Genomic DNA, 6,918 nt, shown 5'->3' with positions numbered 1-6,918 from the left:
GGAATTCAAATTATCTTTGTTGGGATGTTTCTATTTTATTTCTGACCTTAAGAGATGCCAAATGTGGAGGACAGCTCATGGATATGATATTTGTCAGTATTCCTTTATGCTGCCCTGCTACATTTCAATCCAGTCTTGGATCAGAGTTTCCATATCTACTTACAGAATTCTGAATGTACGTGATTAAACCACCACTTGTTCATCATGTCTTATTCTGTGCTCTCTGCTGCGNAAAAAACATTTCAAAAAGCAATGTCCTCCCATAATCTGTAGTTTTAATGAACTGAGAATTCAACAGTACTGGTCAGATCTGGGAGGTTGCTTTAATTCTTACTATCTTGCTTACAAATATACAATCAATTTACTTTATATTCTGTGAAGCATTTTGAGACGTCTATAAAACGTGAAACGTGCTATATCAAATGCAAGGATTATTGTTATTATTACTATGGAGAGATCGGAGTGAACAATGTACAACAAAAACAACTTGCATTTATATTGTGCCCATCATACAGGGTAGTGTCTCAGAGCATTTGACAGTGACGGAGCATGTTGCCTAGCTGGGGGAGGGGAGAGGTGACTGTAGGCACGGTCAAACAGGAAGGTCTTCAGGGGAAGGAAGAAAGAAAGGAAGGGGCAAGGCGAAGGGATAGAGGAAGAGTGTTCCAGAGTTTCGGGGAGTAGTGGCTGAAAGTGCGGCCACAATGAATAGTAGACATGGAGGACATGAAGAAGGTCGGAGTCAGCTAAGTGGAGGCAGTGGGTTGTGGATTGGGAGTTAAGCAGGTCGGAGGTAGGGAGGTGCCAGGGCACGAAAGGATTTGAAAGCGAGTGTGAGGATCTTGAAAACTGATCCATTCGGCGATAGGGAGCCAGTGGAGCTTGACTAGAGCTGGTGTGATGGGGGTACGGAGTTTAGTGTGGGTGAGTATGCGGGTGGTAGAGTTTTGGAACAGCTTGATCCTGTGCATGGTGGAGCTGGAGAGGTCAACAAAGAGGGTGTTTGAAAAGTCAAGTCAGGAGGTGACGAACCCATGGACGAGTGTTTTGACTGCGTCTGGGGTAAGGTACAGTTGGAGGTGGAGGAAGGCGGTCCTGGTCAGGGACCGGATGTGGGGAAGCAGGTATTGTGATAATTACCCTTATCACATTGTCAGATATTGCTCCCTGGAAGTGTCTCAGTCAGCGACTGGCAGCTGCACCTTCAGTTACTTCGTCTGGAACTTCCTGCATCAATCCCTTCGCCATTTCTCCTCTTTGCCAGTCTTCAGATCTTACCTGAAGACTTTGCTTTTCGACCACGTCTCCCTTTCTCAGCATCAAACAACCCAATTGTTAAGCGGGCAGAGACACTATCCTGCATGAAGCGAGCTATGTTAATGTTTCTTTGTGGTCATTCACCTCACCCTGACCTGGGCCCAAAGTTGCTTCCGGCAGCCATTGAGTCATCTAATAGCTTCTGTGAACCCGCCATTATGTGCGTTTTAGTGCTGGTTTGGGGAATATCGGAATACAGTGTAAATCAACTCACCTGTGATAAACATTATATCCCGCATTTTTCACTACCATCTAAGTGCTTGTTATTTGTTTTGTTGACTGGAAACTAGAAAAAAGGTTAGTAATATAATAATAATAATAATCCTTGCATTTGATATAGGCTTTATTACGTCTTCGAGACATCAGAAAGCGCATTACAGAATATACTGTAAAGTGAATTGACTGTATATTTTGTATATTTTGTATATTTTGTGGGCGGCAGCCAATTGCACACAGCAGTGTCTGACAAACAGTCGTGGATTGAAGTGACAAATTTATTATTGTTATTTTCTTTTGAGGGATTATTACCCCTCAAAAAGTTGAGAACTTGGATAATTTTGTAATTGCAAACTTCTTAATAAATGCAGGAATCCATAAATAAAGGAATTATCGCCCCACCAATCGATTAACAACTGGGTCCCTACTTACTGCTAGGTAAACAGAGGCATGTGGAGTAAGGAAACTTGCCCAACATTTGGCCCTGCTGGGAATCGAACCAAAGTTTCTTGCTTGCGAGGCGAGTGCTCTAACCATTGAACTACAGGACTCCACAACACAAGACATCTCTGTCTCCCTTCCTCTCTCTGATATAATATAATAATCCTTGGATTTTGCATAGCGCCTTTCACATTGGCAGTATGTCCCAAAGCACTGCTTGGTAGGCATGTGGATATATTGTGATGTGGACCAATGAATATTTGTAGGTGACTGAGGCAGCCCAACTGTGTTCAGCAATGTCCCCAAAACAACCATGAAATGAATGACCAATTTTATTTGGGAGTGATTTTTGACCAGGACATTGGGAGAAACTCTCTTTCCTTTTCGAAAAGCACAATGGGATCTTTAACATCCATCTGAACAGGCAGATAAGACCTTGGTTTAACGTCTCTGAAAGTGCAACTCACTCCCAGCACTGTAGTGACACTGAGTGTCAGCCAAGGCTAAGTGAGGTCATGTCCAGACATAAGGCTTGAACCCACAACTTTCTGACTCGGAGGCGAGAGTGCTACCACTGGGACAAAATGACATACAACAATATCAACAAGATTACATGGGTTTATTGCTATTCAATCTAGTGGGGACAAGGGTTTATGTTATTCAGGCTGGTACTTTCTGCGCGTTTGGTTGTTTCCGCTGGATACTTTAGCTGCTTTAGGGTTTGAAACAAAATGAGCGATCTGATAACTAGCCCCAACCCACATGGCTCAATGTGGTCAGCTTCAAGCCGGGTGACTGACTGAAAATAATGAGGTTTCTGAGAAACGCCGCCCGCTCTCCACTGAAACACCCACCCACCCCATGGGGGTGAAGGTTCATATTTAGCACATTTTGACAATGTGCACCAGTTACTGAGAAATTAACACTGGCAAAATGGACAAGGACGGTTTGGGGTTTGTCTGGCAACTTGAGACCCATGGGAGTAAGAATAATATAATAATAATCCTTGCTTTTGATATTGCACCTTATCACATCTTCGAGATGTCTCAAAGCACTTCACAGAATATACTGTAAAGTGAATTTACTGTATATTTTGTCAGCGAAACGCAGCAGCCAATTGCTCACACAGCAGTGTTCCACAAACAGCCACAAATTTACCAATTTTTCATTTATTTTTATTTTTTTGAAGGAATTATTACCCCCGGAAAAGCGATCTGCCAATTGACTAACAACCGGGTTCCTACTTACTGCTAGGTAAACAAAGGCGTGTGGAGTAAGGAAACTTGCCCAACGTTTCGCCCTGCCGGGAATCGAACCCAGGTCTCTGGAATCCTGTAGCTCAGTGGTTAGAGCACTTGCTTTGCAAGTGAGAGACCTGAGTTCAATTCCAGGCAGGGCGAAACCTTGGGCAAGTTTCCTTACTCCACACGCCTAATAATAATCCCTCCAAAATCAAAAACAATAATAAATTGGTCATTTTCAATCTATGACTGTTTGTGGGACATTGCTGTGCACAATCGGCTGCCGCGTTCACCCACAAATATACAGTCAATTCACTTTACAGTGTGTTCTGTGAAGCGCTTTGGGACGTCCTCCTGACGTGAAAAGCGCTATATCAAATGCAAGGATTATTATTATTATTATGAGGCGAGTGCTCTAACCACTGAGCTACTGGACCCCACAGTAAGCAAATTCAGGCATGGAATGGAACAGAGAAGTGGAGGGGAGGGAATTAAAGGAGAAAAAAATGTCAATATTTGTAACCATATATTAAAAAATCTGATGAGTTGACCTTTCAATCTGTGGCACAAAGCCAAACGCCTGTTGGTTTCAAAAAACAAAGGAATTAACAAATCTCTGACCACTACGTGGTGCTGGAGAGCTCCAGAATGATACAGCAGATAGCAACAAGTGGGGAAATCTCAATAAAAATATATTTTAATTGTAGTGTTAACGCATGATAGCATTAATAAATATCAGAGTTGTTCACATTTGAAAGTTGCCTCAAATTTCAGGACTTGTTAATTTTGAATACAGCTTATGTCACTGAACATAATGAGTTCGAGACGGCACTTAAATTGGGCTGGTCACCTGAAATTAAATAAAAAGTTGACCTCAAATTTTATTTAAGACATAAACTACATTTTATTTTAATGGTTTTCATAAAAGTTATTTTTTTAAAAAATTGGGTTGTTTCCGCCTACAGACTGTGAAACTCGCTGCCTGAAGCGTTGGTTGAATCAGATAGCATAGATGCTTCACATGAGGGAGAGGGAAACAGAAGGGTGTGGGAGGGAGTGAGGAGTGGGTGAAGACTCATCTGGAGTACAAATGAAATCAACGGGCCGAGTGGCCTGTTTCCACGCTGTGCATTCTTTCTAAAACCCCTTTGGTCAGGTGGGTGTCTGATACATGCGGAAACGCATTACCGGACTTAACAGTGTCCAAACCAGACAGAGTTTCACATATGTATGGGTTTACACATCTTGATGTTGCCACAACTCGTATTTCTGACCAGTTTGCATTTGAGCATCTATCTTGCCGTTAAAGAGCACTGAGCGTTGTTTAAAGCCTGGACTAAGAGTCTAAAAGTAGATATTTAAGAAACCATTTTGTACATCTACATTAGAATTGTCGATTAATCAATATGAGTTATTTACAAGTTGTCTTTTGCCAACAGGTATTTCCACAGCTCCTCCTACCCTGAGAAGGAGAAAATAAACCCAGGAACTGGAGGGTAAGTAAGTCATTGACTTTGCCATTCACTGCAATAATAACTCCATTCAACTCCCTCAGGCTCCATTGGCATCCTTGGATTTTTTTGTCTCTCCAGGCTAGCTGCTTTTGCCCAAATGCAATTCACTTATTGTGATGCCGAGAAAACGCCAATATTACAGTAATATTGCTAACTCCACTAAAATAAGCACAATTACAAGCAGAAACAAAAACAATTGTGAAAAAAATTCTAAATGTCCCATTGATATTTTGTCTTCGATTTTCTATGTGCTTCACTTTTATTTTTATTGTTTTCTATTTATTATTTCCACCCATTTCAATGTCCGTTTGGAGTTGCTCAATTCCTCCTGATCTTCCCCTGTGTATCTTTGGCAATGATAATGACTCACATCACACCTCAGTCTTTTTTAACATACCGTGAAATTCCTCCACCGACTCTACATCTTAATCATACAAAAGAGCAATTAGAAACTCAGGGGATGCAGAATTATACTTCCACAACATCGCCTGGCTCTGCCACTGCCTCTCCCCACTGGCCGCTGAAACACTCACTCACACATTTATTACATCTAGGCTTTAGTATGCAAACTCACTGCTTGTCAGCCTTCCCAACTCTTCCCTCCATAAGCTGCAGATCATCCAGAACTCTGCAGCTTGTGTCCTCTTCTGCACCAGATTCTGTCCACCCTCGCCCGGCTCCACTGGCTTTCCGTCCGTCAAAGGATAGAGTTCAAAATCCTGTCCTCACCTTCAAAGCCCTTCACGGCTTTGCTCCTTCCTATCTCTGTAACCTGCTAGCGCCATGTGAACCTGTCTGCTCCCTCCCCTCAGCAGGCTCCAGCCTGTTCCATGCCCCACAGCTGGCCCACCCCACCATTGGCGGCCGGGCCTTCAGCTTCTCTGCCCCCACCCTTTGGAACTGCATCCCACAGTCCCTTTGTCTTGCTTCCTCTCTTGACTCCTTCAAAGCACATCTCAAGACCCTCCTCTTTGACTGCACATGGTCTGCCCTCCTACCCCTACCATCCCTCCAAGCCCCTGATCCCAATCCGACACCCAGATCCAAATCCCTGAATGTCCAATGCCTTGAGACGTCCTCCCAACGTGAATGGTGCTTTACAAATGTTATTTTATTATTACAAATGTAATTTATTGTTGTTCTTCTCTGTTATTGGTAAATCTCAAATGAGCCATCTCAATGACATGATAATGCGCTATATCAAATGCAAGGATAATTATTATTATTATTATTAATTCTAGCTCTGGTGTAACTAACAGAAAGCCTTTACAGGTGGATTAGATGGAGCAAGAGTCTGTTTTTATTTATCATTCTCTGGGCCCGTTGCAGGTGGCACACATGGGAACTTGGCTTGTTTAAGGGCAGCTGGTTTGTTTTGTATTTTAAACCTGCGCTTTGGTGTGTGGCCAGCTCATGAGCAGAACTCATGGCATTCGATCCAAAACGTGGCAAGCAACCAATCTGCTCAGCGTGGTAAACCGGCTGAATGTCTTCAAACCAGCCGTAGCAATAACCCTGAGGAAAAGGAGACGTGATCAAACCTGTTCTGACAGCTACTCTTTAGTGACTAAATGATAGATGGCAGTAGTATTGCAAGACTCACGGAACAAGCACCCCCACCAGCAGGTTATCAATTAGCACATCCAGACCCCATCACAATCAAAGGCAATATGTTGTCTGTAAGGAGAGGTGGTTCAGTGATCTGGGAGCAGCCAACGTAAAACATCCACCCCACTCAATGTCTAAGCAAACAGCATGTACACACCACCAATGTAACAGGATGATAATAATGCAAGATAACAATCTTTGTATTTGACATAGTGTCTTATCGTGTTGTTTAGTTGTAACAAGATTATATTCGCATAGTGCGTTTCACATCAGGTGGGCGTCCCATTTACCGTAAAGTGGTGACTATTTTCTCGACGAATACGGTAGCCAATTTTCACTCAGCAATACCTCACAAGCAGCAATGCAGCGAGAAAAGGTATGCCAGATTCTGTGTTTTTCTAATAAAAATAATCTGTGGTGAATTGGATATCAGATATCAACAGGCTGAAGTTTTACCATATCACATTTTCACCCCCGCTTAAAATTATATCTCGGTCAAATGTGTATTTTTTGTTGTAAAGTGAGTTGTTGTGAAGTGTATGACTCTATTTGTAGGTGAAATATTGCCTCCTTAATGCTGG

Source organism: Callorhinchus milii, unplaced genomic scaffold (genome assembly GCF_018977255.1).
Source record: "Callorhinchus milii isolate IMCB2004 unplaced genomic scaffold, IMCB_Cmil_1.0 Scaffold4, whole genome shotgun sequence".
NCBI classification, from domain to species: Eukaryota; Metazoa; Chordata; class Chondrichthyes; order Chimaeriformes; family Callorhinchidae; genus Callorhinchus; species Callorhinchus milii.
Note: the sequence above shows the minus strand (reverse complement) of the source record.